This window comes from Cygnus atratus, chromosome 6, assembly GCF_013377495.2.
Source record: "Cygnus atratus isolate AKBS03 ecotype Queensland, Australia chromosome 6, CAtr_DNAZoo_HiC_assembly, whole genome shotgun sequence".
In the NCBI taxonomy this organism is placed as follows: domain Eukaryota; kingdom Metazoa; phylum Chordata; class Aves; order Anseriformes; family Anatidae; genus Cygnus; species Cygnus atratus.
Genome location: NC_066367.1, coordinates 6,615,901 through 6,633,071, shown reverse-complemented (window position 1 = coordinate 6,633,071; position 17,171 = coordinate 6,615,901). Strand labels below are relative to the sequence as shown.

Genomic DNA, 17,171 nt, shown 5'->3' with positions numbered 1-17,171 from the left:
CTCGGCTCCCAGGGAATCTCATCATAAATCCCAGACATCAACAACTAAGACACCATCTTTAGCAAGGTCTATATGCTGCTCATAGGGCATTCTAGAAAACTATGGAAAATTTACTATTTCCAATAGGTTTAATGAATAAAGACAAAGAAAAAAAACTGCAAATCCCTAACAATCTCATCCAAGTCTTTATCGTCCTTGCTCCAGGTTTGTGGAGAACAATCAAGAGCTATGACCAGGTTATAAAACAGCTGCTGTACTAACTTTACTTGATTTCTTCTGAGAGTCCCATATAACAAATGTCTGCGAGTCAAAGACCACATTGGTGAGGATTGTGAGGATTACGGGCTCTTCCACAACAGACAGTCTGCCCTCTGAAACTTTTTCAATGCAAGATGCTATTTAACAATACATGGCTCTTTTCACTGAATCAAACACAACCTAGACCACATATCATCGTTTTGCTATCATTTAGTCCTTCTCTCCAGTTGGATTCATGCTAAAATGCCAGGGCCCTTGCTGAAGTCCTCCACAGCAGCTGCCTTCCTTCAGATCAGTGCAGTGCTTGACAAGCACCTTACAACCGCAGACCTTCCTCCAGTGCAGAGGGAACAGACCATGGAGCCTTCCCCCTCTCAGAGCAACAAACAAAACCTCTTTCTGCCTACTAAGGTCCTCGTAGTTACAGTTTGTAAAACCAAAAATGCTACCATGCCACTGAGGGAGAGGAGCAAGGGGCGTACTTATCAATAACTACAGTCACCCAGGTGTCAGCATGGCAATTTGGGGCAAAACAGGAAACAAGTGAGATGAGTTAATAGCTGTTTTCTTGTCAGTGGATTATCAAGATGGTTACCAGATGAATGTTCGTATTTCAACACACATGCTATCCTTCGTATCTCAGAGTTTTCCATGGGACAGATTACATACACATTCTTACATACCACGTTTGCCAGATTACCCAAATATTTTCTCTCCCACAACTTATTCCCTTTGGTACAGTACTAAGTTATTCTTATCCCAGAAGTCATTACTGTCATAGGAAAAGCTTCCTATTTATGGTCCTTCTGTATGTGGAGGAGCTATTGCTGTAGCATGGGAAGGTGGGACGCAGAGTTAGTCATTCACATGCCTCAGCAGCACACTGGCTGAAGCAGCACTGATGACTACAAGTGAAACGTGTTTCACTTGGAAACTGCCCAGGTGACAGCCCTCATGTATGGACAGCAACGGCCCTATTGCTGACACTTCCTACTTAGCACTGTCCGAGTATTCACCTCCAGTGGTATTTGGATAACAAGTTCCATTCAGCCCAGTGGAGTTATATATGTGCACGCTTACATACATATACATGCCTAAATGTTTGCAAGAACAAGGCTGTAAAATGGGAAGTTCGCTGAGAATTAATAAAAGGCACCTACACTGAGCAGCACAGGAAAGCCTTGGGGAACTTCAGAGGGATGCAGCTCAGCTCTGTAAGAAATCCTGATGCCCTCAGCACTCTAAAAGAAAAAAAAATTCTTTCTGCAGAATTTTTGGTAACTAACAGATGGCATTGGGGAACGGAGATAATTCTCTAGTAAGGGACAGGTGTTGATTTAAAACTTTGACAGAAATGCAGCTATCCCTACAAAATTGTCAGATTCAGGATTAGGCTCTTCTGGAAAGTCCTCTATATACCAGTCTCATCCCCAAAATAAAAAAAAAAAATAATAAATCCTGAATATACAAGATTTAAAGCAGACCTTTATATGACTCCAGCAGATCACAAAAAATAAAATTAATAAAATTAATAAAAAATAAAATGGGCATTAGCCCAGCCAGGCATTTTCCAGTTATCTTAAATGACATTTTACAAACATGTACTTTTCCATCTGACAAGCAGCATGACTTTACCAATTGTCACCACAGAAATCTAAATGGCAAAACCAAAATTAAACCACACACAGCCTTTTTAGAATGGAAAAAAAAATCTGCTTTGTTTTCTTCTTCAATGTTTAAAGTGATTTAACGTATTAAGCTAGATAATATGAAAAAAATGCTTTTTTAAAAACACCGCTCTAACATTATTCATGCCTCTTAGCCTTCAAAGTTAAACATCAGTGTACAAGACCATGCCTACATCAAACACACCACCGCTTCATAGCACTGTTAAGAAGCCAGGCTGAAAGGGATCTCTCTCCATTTTGAAACTGTAGGCTGGCCCTAGCAATAAAACTCAGACCATTTAAGATCTCCTTAGATCATGAACATCTGTATCAAACTTACCCGAAGAAGGCAAAGTACTTCACCGCATTCCCTAGGCAAGGTAATATTATAAACCTTAGTTACTACTACTTAAGAGGGTACAAGTTTGGAGTCTTGAAACTATTCTACCATTAACATCCCATACATAATTACATCACAGGACTTACTGGAAAAAAAAAGAAGTGTGCAGAAACAAGGAAAGGGAGCTGCACACCTATCAGGCTGATATCCCAAAGCTGTCAGACACACACACAGCTTTAAGCACCTCTACACAGACATGCAGCACTCCTGACAGTGTGAAAGCAGGTGCCAAAAACCTAATAGAGAAAAGCGACAAACACTGCAGACAGCTTCCAGCCGGGAACCATCCCAGCCCGCTCCTCCAGGCCCGTTCCAACCACAGCTTAGCTCCCACTCTCCCTACCACTTCATACATGCTCAGGCCTCCTGCCCTACAATTAACTCAAAACCCCCTGACCAAAACCACAATTAGTGTGCCTGGTTTTCTGCTTTCTATGTCTCTGCAAAGTATGCCCCTTTAAGGACTAGCTTGAGGTTTGCTCTTTCAAGTCCCCAAGTAGGACATTTTGATTCCACAAATGCCATACAAAATGTATGGCACAGGATGCATACCAGCATCTTCTGCTTGTTGTTAGTATCAGTGTTAGTGGAGCAGTAATTCACATTTAGAAGCTTAAGTCTTCACCAGGTTTACTCATATTACCAGCAGATCTGGTGGGGGAAAAGCACAAGCTCTCTGCTCTGTCACAACTTTCCCGAGCCGGGGAGCACCATCACAGCACGTAGCTGCTTCTCACCCCCTCCTTCATTGCTGCTCGAACACCTCTTTGCTATTAAAACACACACCCTCCAAGGACTGAAGCTGCCTGCATGAGACATTGTCTCAAGGAACTGCCCTAATTATGCCTCTCTCATAATTTACATTTTTATTCCAGCTTCAGAGCAGCTGGGTTCCTCTCTGGGGACAAACAACAGCAGCACAGTAAATCCTCCGGGCACATTCTCCCTGTTCTTCTTTCCAAGATGCTGCTGTGGGGCTTTATACAGGTCGAAGACGCAATCAATCCACTAAAAAATAAATAAATAAATAAACAAACATATTCAAACCTCTCTGGATAACAAACTGTTAATGTAAAGATTGTCTAACCTGGGGCAGTAGCTTTCAAAAACTGAGATTTATTTTTCCTCTCCCATGGCTAAAATAAGAAATGCCATATAGTCTTCCAGATTCACAGAGATTACAAAAAGAAAAGACTTACTGGACAACTTGATCCACCCTTTCATGACAGAGTTGTTCCATATTCATGTGGCCGCACCACATCATGTGGTAGGGTGTTACTGGCTCATCTTAAAAAATATATACTTAACACTTCCATTGCGTAATGCAAGTTACCTTGTCTTTAACAGGGATCTCAGCTGCAGGACTAACCCCACTGGTAGAAACCTGAGAACTGAAATTACATTTAAAACATGGATTTTGAGTCGGATTCCTCAGAACTCACTGCAGGAAATTCACAACAGACTGCAATATAAACAGCAACAGCTAACTAAAGTGGTATTTGAATGGTAAATGCTTTCAAGTTGTGCTGAGCAAGTTTTAAAATGAAAGAGACAAGATCTATTGTCTGCAAAGAAGATGCTCAGGGAATATAGTGGACAAAAGCCAGCAATACTCTTATTATTCCATCAGTGGCACGAGAACGGAAGCAATGAACAACCCACTCAAGCTTCCTGCGGATGCCCCAAAGTGTCTGTAAGGAAGGCAATCACACCTCGCACAGCCACAAGACTACCAAAGCTGGTGCCTGGCATCTCGTGCCCACAACCTACCTAGAGGTAGGTCCCTGCTTGGCAAGGGCTGCATCAGCCCCAAACTCAGCCAGAACCTGAAGATGAGGGCCACGGACTCCCAGAAATGGCTCCCATCTTCCAGCACTGCAGTGAGGCAGCCGAAACCCACCCACACATGTCAGTCCTGCCGTGCCTCTTTTACCTTCCCGCGTAGGCAGGCAAGTACGGGGGCTGTAGGAGGGAGAGCAATTTCCTCACAACCACTTCTGAGCACCTGCATGGGGCCAGCCTGAATTCCTGCCCCACCACGTGCCTCCACCTGCTGCTGCCGACTGGTCAGCAGCACAGAAAGGATGCATGTTAGCACAATTAAAAAAAAACTACACGAGTTTGCACTTTCTGAATTGCAGGCACACTGAAGGGGAAATACAAAATGAAATACAGACCAAACATTAGTGTAAGACACCGAGTGATGCTTCTATAAATCACAGAGCTAAGCACACGTTCCTACCCTGCTAACGGCCTGGGCAGCCTGCAACCCTTCTGTGCTGCTCACATAACTATTCAGAAAGCCCCGAAGCCAGCTGCCCCAAGGGAGCGGAATAATACCAGTTCCACAGTGCTGTCTCTGGCCCACTTGCCACCACCCCAGGCTGCTTTGTGTCAGACCAAAGAGCACGGGCTCTTTTGTTGGGCACCTGGAAAACACCACGCAAGCCCTAACATTTCAAGTAGCTCTAAGTCAGCTTCCAGCTCGGCTCTTTGTCCTCTAAAAATAACTTAGGTTTAATTGCAACTGGCCACAATTTTCTAATTCTCGGTGACCCCAAACCTCTAAATCTATTACCCGGAGACAGCCAGGGTAATCCCTAATGAAGGTGTGGGTACGATGCAGCGCGCAAGGGGCCATCTGGCTGCCAGGTGTTTCCTGGCTTAGCTTTTCCTTGAGGCACACATCCCTCCTCTAATTCTAAGGCCGGCAATTTCCACCTCGGGACACTCCTCCATTAAAGACACAGGCAAGGGCTTTCTTGCAAGCAGGTTGCTTTTCTGCCTGCAGCAGAAAGCCTGGAAGGGCTGCTTTTTACCACACACACCTCCCTGTGACTACCAGCAAAAGACGGCACCGAGTGTATTTCTGACCGTCAGCAGGAAGGGAGCCAAGCACAACATTTCCAAGGGGGCCCCACATCTTCTGCCCTTCACTTATAACCAAAAAAACAAATTAAAAAACTAGGGTAGTGTTTGAGAACTAACAGAACTATTCATGTAAAGAGGTGATTGAAAAAGTACGGGATAAGCTTGTCAGCCAGTGTAATCTGACATCTTTCAAGGAGCAACACAGCCTATGCAGGGAGGTTAGACCCCGGGTTTTACTTTCAAAAGGGGGCATTAACTTCCCTAAAGTCCCTGTCTTTCAGACAAGCAAAGGCCTTCCAGCTCCCGGATACAAACCCCTGCCCATCCCTTTCGCCAGCGCTCTGGAGCATTTTAGAGCAGCGGGCTGGCAGCGAGCGAGCCCTTTTTGCACAGTGCTGGGGCTGCCCTGGCTCCGCTTCCTGAGCTGCCTTCCCACGGGGTCAGGCAAGGACCAGGCGCCGTGGGAGCAGGCAGGGCAGGACCCCCAAGGCACTGCTGAGATAAGTCCGGGCTGCCAAGAGACCTCGTCCCAGGCTGCTCAGAGGGGAGGCTGCTCCAGGTTCCCAATGGTTGACAGGCCAGAGGGGACCTTGCTGCTGCACTGATGTTCGGGGTGCACAGAGCATCTCCTGAATTTTGCTACAGCAAAGAGAAAAGGCCTGCGGACTGCTTCCAGCACACAGAAAGGGACGCAGGGCTGGGGAGCTCTGGAGAGTCAGCCTCGATGCTCCAGCTGTCCTCAGGGTTAAAAAAAAAAAAAAAAAAACCAGCAGTTACTGGAGGAGCAACTCCACATCTCAAAACAGGGTCCAGTGGGAGAATATCACAGGTTCTTCTTCCATAGTTTCATCTAATTATTTGGAAAGTGAACCCAACTTTTTTATCATGAGCTTATTTATGCAGAGCTCTGCCCAGAGCTGTTTCAATGTAAAATGAGTGACTAAACTGAAAAGCAACAAATGGAGAGACAGACACACTTATAGGAAACCAGAGCTACACTACCAGGGGAAATAGCTCAGCTCCACTGCCAGTTTTGAAGCATTTTCAAACTCAGCTGTGAAGCAAATCCAGCATGGAAAGGGAAATATTAACAAGTGACCACAGACACAGCACCTTTAGTCTTGAGGCACACTTGCTTGCTCATTTGACTATTTGCATATTTTAATCTCTTTTATAGCAGAAACTCTCTGTATAAAAGTTATTTTTACAAGCCTCAAAACATTCTTCAGGGAGCTACTCATCTGCCTGGTGACACACGCGTGGGGCAGGGCTTGTTTACTAATCCAGGAGGACGACGCTTCGATCTAGATCATGCCTTGCCTGCACGTAAGGGCAGCAGAGCAGACAGTAGGTACACCAGACTTTCAAACTGCAAACACACGAGGGGAACAGAGCCCAAAAGAAAGTTGTATTTGGATCGTGTTTGGATGGCGAGAAGAGGGGTGCATATGGAGACAGCTGCTTCTTTATATCTATTGTACAACAGTCTGTCCAAAAGTCCTGGACAGGCAAATTCTGTTCCTACTGTTGCATCAACTCTGAAAACAAACCCAAAAGCTACAGCTGAAACTAGTCTCCACACCAAGTTTTTCAAAGAAAAATGTAATGCATGCATCAGCCCTCACTTTCTGCCTTTTAAATACAAGCACAGATCACTCCCCTGCCAGAAGAAAGCTAGTATTTCACTTACCGTTCCTCTCCCTTCGGCACGTGAGACAAAACCACCAAAACACTGCCAGATGAGAGACAGAAAAACCATACTGCACCTCAAGTAGTAATTCTCCAAGGGAAGTGCAGACAGGTGACTACACGATGCATGCCATGGTTTGGTATTTATCTGAGTGGTGGCTCCACTGGAAGCACAAGTACATCATAAAATCCTCCTGCTCATTCCAGGACAGCATCAGATCACTTACCCCATCACACACTGGGTAAGCAATGCCACCAATGCTGATCTTGCACTAGCTTAAAATGCAAAAAACAAAAAAAAAAAAAAAAAAAAAAAAAAAAAAAAAAAAAACCCACCCTCTTCAGAAAAATCTTACTGTGAGATATAAAACAAATTAGAAACAAAAATGAGTCAGATCTCGCCAAAAGACTGGAGCTTCAGAACTGAAATTCACGTGAGAATGGCAGGGCAAGAGGGGCAAACCCATCGCCTGGTGCTGACCACAAGGATATTTCAGACAAATGACCCATCAAGCCAGCTCTGCACTAACTGTAGCTCCATACCCTGAAGTATGGAAACCATTAGGTTTGCCCAATATTTTTTCCTAAATTCTTATTCCCTCTGCCTGCTTGTAATAGGCTGTAAAATAAATTTAGTCCTAAAACACTTAATTTGAAGTGTAAACAAGTAACTTACTCTAAGTACTACCATCACCACGATGCTCTGTCCCAGCACCTGAAGCAAACAGAAGGCGTGACCCCACCCAAAAAAGGAGCATCTGCCCTGTAACAGTCATCAGCATTTCTATCTGCTGGCTCAGGATTAGCAAATCAAATCGACCTGTCAAAACAGGAAGGTACTCACTCCGCACCAAACAAACTGCTGCTGTCAGCCTCTTCCAGAAGTCAGTTACAAAGGCTACTCTCTCGTCAGTAGCGTACATATCCGCTGGTGTTACAGGGCAACAAGCAGGGTCAAGTTCACGCGAGGATTTCACAGCAAGATTTTGTGACTGACTCAAGCATCCCTGGAACCAACAAACTCCAAAAGTTAGAAGCAACAGACTAATACTTAGCCAGTAGGCACGGAACAGACCTGGGAACACCGCACTAAGCCCCTCGGGTAGCACAGACTCCGTTTGGGGCTGCCGACCTCCCCAAGCTTTGGACACAGCATCGCTCCCGCAGGCGCTCCTTGGCTGGCTGGCAGTGCCTTAATTTGAGTTTGCAATCTGGGCTTCCAAGATGACTTAGTCCAGCCAAACCAGACAGCTGAAAAGCACCATGATTACACATCAAGCACCATGGGCAGCACCTGCACGAGTCATCCCTCACCCAGAAGACAACGAAACAGACACGAGGGCTACAGAGGTGGGTGAGCAGAACGGCCCGCATGGCTCCTGCACCTGCTGGCAAATCCCAGCGATAATCCCGGTCAGGGCTGGCCCCCTCCCGCCAAGTCACACGTGTGTCAAATCCCCAGACATCTAAACAAACACACACAGCCACCCAGGCATGTGCAGGATCAATGTAATAAAGCTGTTGTAAAGGTGATCAAGTGTGTTTCTAACTCGAGGGTGATGGTAGCCATTAATTCATTAAAACTCTGCAACATATTATTAATTCCACTTACTGCTAACAGCAGATGACAACGAGAAGGGAAAACCTGACTGAAATCAGCTTTCACGCCAATAGAAAGTGTTGTACTAGAGGTCGCTGTAAGCAAATGCAGCTTGACTACAGATATTTTTTTCCCCCCAAGCGTTCCATGAAAAGAAGTTCTCAATTATTCACACTGAAATACACATTTAATATTTTTTTAGTTTTCATGTTGCAATCCAAATACTGACACCGTTTTAAGCAACACTAGTAGCATGCCATTTAAGTGATCTAACTGAAGAATTATAAATATTAGCTATAAATCACTGCTGCTAATTTTGGCAGACTGTTAAATTACAGATATTGTCATATTATCAAATGCCTTGCATTCAACATCTCAGACATAGATTTATTATCTGCTCTAACAGATAGCACTGGGTAATATGAAATGCTCAAATTCAATATTTTGCTAAGTCTTATTCAAAAACACAAGCAGCTCTCTATATCCTGAAAAGCTTCACTTTGCGGAACACCACGGCATGAAAGCCCTTATTTACCATGCTCCATCCCTCTCTCTTTGGAATGAATCATGTTATTAACTGCTCCCCCCCACAGAGAGAGGGTTGTGTGGTTTTCTCCTTTTTTTTTTTTTAATTACTCTCGTGTGTGTCTGCCAACTTTCCCTTTACCATTCCACAAAATATGTATATTTTCTCTCTCCAAACCAGAAGGAATATACAGTTTCCTTCCTCGTGGTTTATGGGTTTCTCCATCATTTCCCCAGAGGAAATTTTTTTAATGGGACATCTAATCAATCATAGGAGAAAGGAGGGGGAGGTGCTAGGGACAAAAACACCTAGCTTGTCACTTTCTTTCCTGACACGCCAAGCCTCTCCACCAGGTCCGTTCTGGACTCCCAGGCAGGCAGACCCCAGCTCCCCAGCATATTCTGAACACACCGACAGCCTGGGAGAGCATCCTGAGGGCCAAACTCTGCTCTCCTCGTACCAGTGCAAATTGAGAGCAACTCCAATCCAAGTGTACAGGAGCTTACCCAATCCATGCAGAAATCTCCCTCCGCACCTGCAAGCAGTTACATCTTCTGGTTCTGTCCATTTAGCTGGAAAATAATCCTCCCTCCTAGTCTTGTGGCTGTCTCCCACAGATTTGGGAATACAGGTGCAGGGAAGTGCTGCAGGACAGCAGGGTAACCATGGAGGCCACAAAGCAGCACGGGACTGGCACACCCAGCTTCAGCTCTGGTCCACCCTAAACATGGTGGGATATGAATTACTGAGCATCCAGAGCAGCCCTTGAGGAGCGAGCTGTACTACCGTGTTCCTTCACAAATCACTCAGCTACACACCTGTGCCTCTCCTCTCAAAGCCCCTGGATGTTTTCCTCAGCCTTCTTGAATGATTTCTAATTGCTGAGGGAAATAAAAGATGGTATTGATTTCAGCATGACTCAAGCAAAGCAGGCAAATGCCTAGCTGTGTGAACACAGACTCGCTGCAAACAGGAGCAGCAGCAGCCTGCCCACCACACCCTGCGATACAACCCCCAAGCAGCAGCCTGAGACACCTGAAAAGCACGTCAGGCACCGGCAAACAGGGATCCCCCAGTGAGAGGCACGATGACTGCACACGTACAGCTGCTGTTAATCAAGCTATAGTCACAGTAGCTCAAACAAAGGTAGCAGCCCTGCCTTCTGAGCGATACCACATGGCCAGAGCAGGAGCGGGTACCCAAACACATCTTACCTGATCACGTGGAAGCAGATGAAAGAACGGGGCAGGGGCTTTTGGAGGCTGTGGGGTCCCTTTCTCCCACAGTCAGCAAGGGGACAGGCGAATCAGGTTGACCTTTACAAGTGTGGGCTAAGAGTGCTCGGAGCGCACAGTGCTACAGTGCACAGTCCTGGGTCCAGAGTCCTGGGTCCAGAGTCCTGAGTCCAGAGCCCTGACACAGCCCCCATCGGGGGGATCAGATCTTTCTGTCCTGCCCTGGTGGTCACAGCAAGGCTGCTGCAGCAAACAGAACAGCTTGGCACAGAAAGAGCTGGTAGCAAACACAAGCCCCACAGCATAAGGATTCCGATCCAGACCTGAACCCTCCTTAAAATTCAGGACACATTTTGAAAATTTTGAACACAGTTTCAGACCATACACAGCAGAGAGCAAACATGCTGGCCTCACAGCCCCCATTAGTTTCTAAGCCTCCCTGAGGTTAAGAGGGCCCCTACACTTGAGGCACGGCACCTTGCAATTTGCCTGCATGGGCTTAGCAACATATTACAGATAGCTTCCACAGAAAATGATGGGAGGAAAGAAAAGAGGGAGACTTAGCTCCACCTCAAAGGCAGCTGGGCTTCCTTCGGACACAGCCTGGACAAGGCCACGGTTGAGTTATGCAGGGAAGGAGGCCAAGCAACGCAGATCTGCTCTCACAGGCAGCAGGTCTGGGTTTCTGGCCCAGCAGTAAAGAACCCAGGTCACTTTTGAAGGTCTGCAGCACTTCTGCTGTTCATCTCAGGATCAAATTTGGCCTGGGGCCAGACGTTTCAAAAGCACAAACCTACCTCTGCTCTGAGCTTTTGTAACATCCCTGCCCTACATTCGCATTTTGAGGCGTTTTCTCACCTCATTCATCAAAACTGCACCCGAGATCAGAAGCTCAGGAAAAGAGGCAAGTTTCACGGGGCAAGGCGGCTGCTCTACCAGATAATGCATGTTCCTCAAAACAGAGCTGACAGCTTCTAGGTTTAAACCAGAAACCAGCCCCTATCATTCTCTCCAGAAAATAAAGTGAAAACATAGGGCTGATTGAATCAATAGGTCTTATAATTAAATGCTGCCAAGTTAGCTGACATGATTGGCCTACTGTGTTGGTTTTTTTAATATTGTTCATCCAGAGGTTGCATACACATTAAATACAGCTAATTTTGCAAACAGATACTGGAAATTTAATTTAAACCTCCCTCAGGGGTAGCAAATGACATGTTTCACAAACAGAATAGCAAGTTTTCATAGACTCAACTCACTGGAAGCTGCTGAGATCTAACTGCATTAGGGCTAGGGAGTGCTACTATCAGAAATCTCCTCCTAATTCTTCCCAAGGGGGCTTGACCAACAGAAGGCAAGGAATATTCCTCAGATCCCTGTATCCAGAAGCATCAATTGCAAATGAAGGAGGAGAATTCACCAGAAGAGCTGAATTCAACCTACAAATCCACAACCCAGGAATTCCCAGGTATAAACAGATTATTCCCCTTGAGTGGAAAAGTATCCCAGATTTTCACTAACACGGAGACAGAGCTGAAAAGGGAATTATCTTTTTCCAGATGGTGCAAGTCAGGTGCAGATTCAATGAAGTCAATGCAGTTATATTGATTTTCTCTACCTAACACCCCTGGTAATAACAGGGTCAGCATCTTCCTCATACAAATACACATGTATATTTTGTCTGGAAGATAGACACCATGTGCTAAAATAAACAAATACTTACCACACTACATAAAATTAGAAAACCAACATGTTTTGAAGTGTTAGAAGAAAAACCACGTACTATAATTTTGGTCATGACTGTCTCACTGATTGGAGGAATCAAAGATTTAGTAAATCTTTACATTATCAAGGTTGCCTAAGTCTCATATTTTCACCGCAACTCCCTTTGAATTAGCACCCTAACAAAGACACTGGATATTGCATACCAACACTGGCACTGCTGCCTCGTTAGCATTTTGAATGATTGTGACAGGCCCCACCTCTCCAATCAAGACAAAAGAGCAAAGCTAAGTTTCATCTCCTGTAGGGAAAAAACACTAGTGAGTGTAAAACCATAAGGAGCAACTGCATTAGCTCATCTATTCTCCCTAATAAAGCAGCAAACAATTAGAGTTAAAGTAAAATGGGTCAATCAAGACCTCAAATCTTCTTAACAGCTAGCACTGTTAACCCATGTGGCCACAGAAACCCAAATTAACCCCCTGGATGCATCAGTCTTCTTCCAACACCTAGAAAGCAATTACAAATGCCACATTGAATGTCCTTCTAAAACACTCTCCTACAGCTTAGTAGCATAACCAGTGATTAAATCTACCCCTGAAAGAAAAGCTTTTTCCTCTGCTGAGGCAGATGGCTTAAGAAACCACCTTTGTTTCCATCAGTGTCCCTCTAAATCATCTCTACCCTGTGGAAATCAGTCTCTTGCTGTTTTTTTTTTTTTCTTAGGTGCTAAAATACACTACAGAAGTGCTGCTAATAAGCACACCTGTATGTGAAGCAAAAAGGAGACCCATACTGTCCCTCAGTGTGTGTTTGGGGAAGAATAAGCAATCCAGTCATTTCAAGGAACATTGTTCACTTCTGTGCTTTCTCCAGAGGTCCTCAGCACCACCAAACATCACCAGGGGTTTTCCACAACTGAGCCTATGTACCCTGAATTTAGACTCTCTCTTTTCAGCAAAACCACTAAAAACATGCTTAACTTCAAAGCATGCTTACAGCTCACTTTCAAGAGCAATTAAGCATATGTTTAAACAACTGAATAAATCCAGATGGACCAAAGCAAGCATCTCTGAGTCCTGGGGAACAATTGTACATATAAACACACACATAATTTTATTTCCTAATCAAGTACACGCACGGAGTTTAAAGCAGCACACAAATACAACACCCAGCTCACCCACTAATTCAGTTTAGGAGGTACCTTGGAAAGTCACCTAGTCCCGAGACCCCAGCATATTACAGTTTTCCAAATTTCTGTCACTGCCAGTACCTTGTACTATAGGGTAAAAGAGGTCTGCACTCAGGGCTTTGGAGCATCTCACAGTTTGTAGAGAAGTACTGCTATCAGAGCTTTCCTTTTAGTTTTTCCTCCCTTAAGCTAGCTGTCACTTGTCTTATCATGGCATATCAGATTTCAGATCTGACAGATGCTGCAGCTGCATTACAAGTTCTCTCAGGACCTTCCAAGTTTGTAGAGCTGGTAGTAATAAAAAGGCAGCTTTTTGAAAGCCATTATCACACAGTCCTCACAAGTCTTTTTGACTTCTCCCTCTTCTCACCCCTTTAAAAAAACAAACCCATCTCTAACATATATATGTGAAATGCCACATTTGGGGGTGACTGCTGAAACAGTCCAGCAGACCGTGCAATGGGCCTCACCCACCCATTTCTGTGTTTAGATATTTCTAGCAATTTCCACAGCTCAGCCAACTGTTCACCAAGAACGGGGCCAGGAACCGCTCTGGTGTCAGTATGCAGAGCAAACGTTTCCTCTCATGAAGCCAGGTATATGGCTTAGCAAACACTAACTCATACAGAAAGTAGCATGACGCAGGCTAAAAGGAAGGCATGCTTCCGAAAAGACAAGCATAAAGGGAATTCTTAACCCAGACGGCAGCAATTCATTTAGGGACTACTGTGATCACTCATGCCCAGGCACAAGACCTCAGGGGTCACTAAATGACGACTATTTTTGTTATTGTCAGAATATATTTAAAGAGCACAGCCAACTGGGCACTGACATAACATACCATAAAAATTACATCAGATCCCTAAATCCAGGGTTCAGATGCTGCTTTACGTAACAAACTGTGTTACAGGCTTAATGAACTGCCCTCCGCATTCAAAGTGGGCTAAAATTCTCCGCAGAACAATGGTGACTTTTTACTCTCAGGATGACAGCTCTTCGGCTTCTCTCAAACACCAAAGGCAATCCACAATATGGGTGCAACAAATTGTAAAGTGCCGTTAACCAAATCCTGTCCCTTGGTACAAGAGATGAAGAAGGAGAACTTGCACCACTGCACCTGACTGCTGAAATCACCTTTCTTCCTGGAGCCCTGCTGCATGAGGGCTCACTCGTGTGCTTTATTTGTGCTCTGTGAATGCTCTCACTGAGCCAAAGGGGTGCAGGGTGCTGGTGTAACTCATCTGAAAGCTCCACAGGGCTGTGGCCTGAGTGCCGTGAGACTTGGTACCACATCTAGTTTGGGGTCCTGCCCACTGCCAAGTGCATCATTTCGCAAACAGGAGAAATAAAATGCACAGTGAGGAAGTCAGTGGTTCCCAAACCTAGGTGCTACAGTGGTGAGTTTGAGGTTTGCCATACATCTTATGTTTCGGAAACATTCTCAGCAGAAATTATCCACAAACTGAACAGGACTGCCTCTGTGCTAACAGAAGGGAGTTTCTATCACAAGCAGGGGAGATGCCCATTTTCTCTTTGTTAGTGATTCACTCCTTCGTGATCTATGAAGTAATGGCAGGGGCAATTTCACTAGGTAATGCTCTCTCAGCACATTCTCCCTCTCTTCTCAGCAAGGGCTGAGATGCTGTAATCACGTCATCCAGTAGGGTGGGAAGGGAGAGAAGCTATAGAAAACAAATACATCCTGCAGCTGAACCTCTTCTTGGGCGCATCGGTTCTGACATCTCAAGTCTAGACATCCCCACAAGCCTAAACCAGCACGGGTGGAAATAAACAGGCTCCTTCACAAGGAGAAGACAAAGGTTTGCGGAGGAAGGGGGAGAGCCAGAACAGAAAGGATATGCGCTTCAACCTTGTGAGGAAGAACCTGTCTGAAAACAAAAGGGGTAGGTTTGCTGAACCAGGAGCAGCACAGATGCTGGACAGCAAATGATTTCTTTGAGAAAGGTTCCTTGACACAGCCACAATGGCTTGACAGATTGTGAAAAGGGATGACAGAAGCCTAGAATAAGTAAGACTTACAGAATATGTATGTATACCTCGCCTTCTAATGCAGGATTTTATGTTAATGATCACTCCTGTGTGAAAGCCTGCTGTTTTATATCAGGAAGAAGCCTACATGAAACGCAAAGAATATCTTTATTCAGAGGAAAACTGAAAGTTCCAGCTTAGCATAGGGAAATACATTACGTTTGTATCTTAAACACCGAAAGCAGCTCTGCCAGCATGCGGCACACCCCCTTCTTTCCCAAAGGTGTTTCACAAAGCACATCTTATTCAAATGGCAGGTTGCAATTAGTGTCTCAAACATTATACACAACAAATTGAGGCAAGCAGTCTTTATTTGCAGATCATACTCCACGCAACCTTCTGGCACCGCGCGCTGCACACACTCACCGTACCTGCAGCACCTCGAGCGGGGCGCATTTTGCATCATTTTTTCCTCACATAAAAAGGCTTTGTTCACGATTACCAGCCTCCCCGTGCACGGCTGCCTCCTCTCCGTGGCAGAACCAGTCAATGCAGGGAATTATTTTTTTATTTGTTTGTTTCCCCGGTGCAAATTGGAAGGGGGAAATCTCGCCCCCCCCCCCCTCCCCCCCCCAGCGCTCTTTGTTCAGCCTCGCAGATCCCTTCAGAGGAGCTTAGGGCGGGCGGGCGGGGACGCAAGGCTCCATCCTTCCCAGGCTTTTACGCTCTGGAGATGCTCGAAACCCTAAAGGCAGCCGGCAGAAAGCCGACGGGCTCCTACGAGGGTAAAAGAAGCGTTATGGGGCAGCGGGCACCCCCCCGGTTACCTCAAGCGGGGCTGCGCGGGCGCCAACTTCGCGTCCTGTCAGCGCCTGCCTCGCCCTGCCTCGCGCCCCCAACGGATCCCAACGGTCCCCAACGTCCCCTTACCTGAGCGCCACAGCGGCCGCCGGCACTGGGACGCCGAGGGGCTGAGAGAGGAGGCGCCGCCGCCGCCGCCGCCTCAGCCCGCCCCGCCGCTCTCGGGGCTGTCGCCGGGCCGCGAAGCCCCGCGGCCCGCCCCCCGCTCCGCCCCGGCCCCGGCCCCACTCCCTCAGGGCCCCCCGGCGGTGGTGGAGGTGGTGATGGAGGTGGTGGAGGTGGTGGTGGCGGCGGCGGCGGGGCCGGCCCCTCGCTGCCCGCCCCGCCCCGAGCCCGGCGCCCGCAGCGGCCCCTGCATTGCGGAGGGGCCCGGCCGCTGCGCGAAATGGCGGGGCCGGCTCTGAGGGATCGCCCCCGCCACGGTAGGAGATGCCCCGAAGGTCCCTAACCTCGGGGTCTCGCAGTGATGCTCGAGCAGATTTTCTTTTCCTTCTAGGAGGCGGCTCGGTGAGATAGGTACGGAGATGTACCTCAGAAACCGCACCGCTGGCTTGCAGACTGTGTGGTGACAGACCCTCCAACTGCTCCCCGCACTGACTTCGACAGTAAAAGGTATCCCGTTTGTCACTTACCTGCTTCCCAAACTAATTGAACGGGCCTCCTCTGCCCCTCAGGATATGTCCCTTAATACTTTCCTGGTCCTCTGGCGAAAGTAAAAGACACCATAATCTCACCTTTCAGTCAGTGCCCCCTGGTTTCAGTTCCCTTTGCTGGAGATCAAAGAGTGGAATAGGACTCTATTAGCTTTTCTATTTCCTAAACAAATTAGTTTTCTTTGTTGTTTTTTATTTTTAATGAATGTGCAAAAGCCAGTCTGACAGAGCCTTAACCAGCAACTCCCACTATAAGTATTAATCTGTGGAAAGGTTCTGAAACAGGTAGTGTATTTTGTTCTATTAAAGATAAATATTCCTACTCTTTACATTTGGGTGTCCAGAATATGTACTAATCTCAACCCATATGACAGTGCAAAACCTTTAAACTGTGACTTCAGTTTTGTCTAATTCCGCTGCAGCACTCTGAGCAAGTCCCGTCTTTATTTTTTCCAAAGCTTCACTAATTCCAGGTACCATGAATCACGCATAATTTCAAGCATGATTT

At 46.2% G+C, this 17,171-nt stretch overlaps 1 protein-coding gene across 4 annotated transcripts in view; it reads right to left on the bottom strand.

Moving 5' to 3' along the window:
- Positions 1-16,206, bottom strand: part of MAP2 (microtubule associated protein 2) — a 196,606-nt gene extending 180,400 nt beyond the window's left edge. For 3 of the 4 annotated variants that reach the window (XM_050711703.1, XM_035536779.2, XM_035536780.2), the window contains exon 1: positions 16,080-16,192. The gene's annotated coding sequence lies outside the window, so the exon portion shown is untranslated. Of the gene's footprint in view, positions 1-16,079 lie in introns of all 4 variants that reach the window. The other variant, XM_035536777.1, reaches the window with a different exon arrangement.
- Between the last annotated feature and the right edge of the window lie 965 nt (positions 16,207-17,171).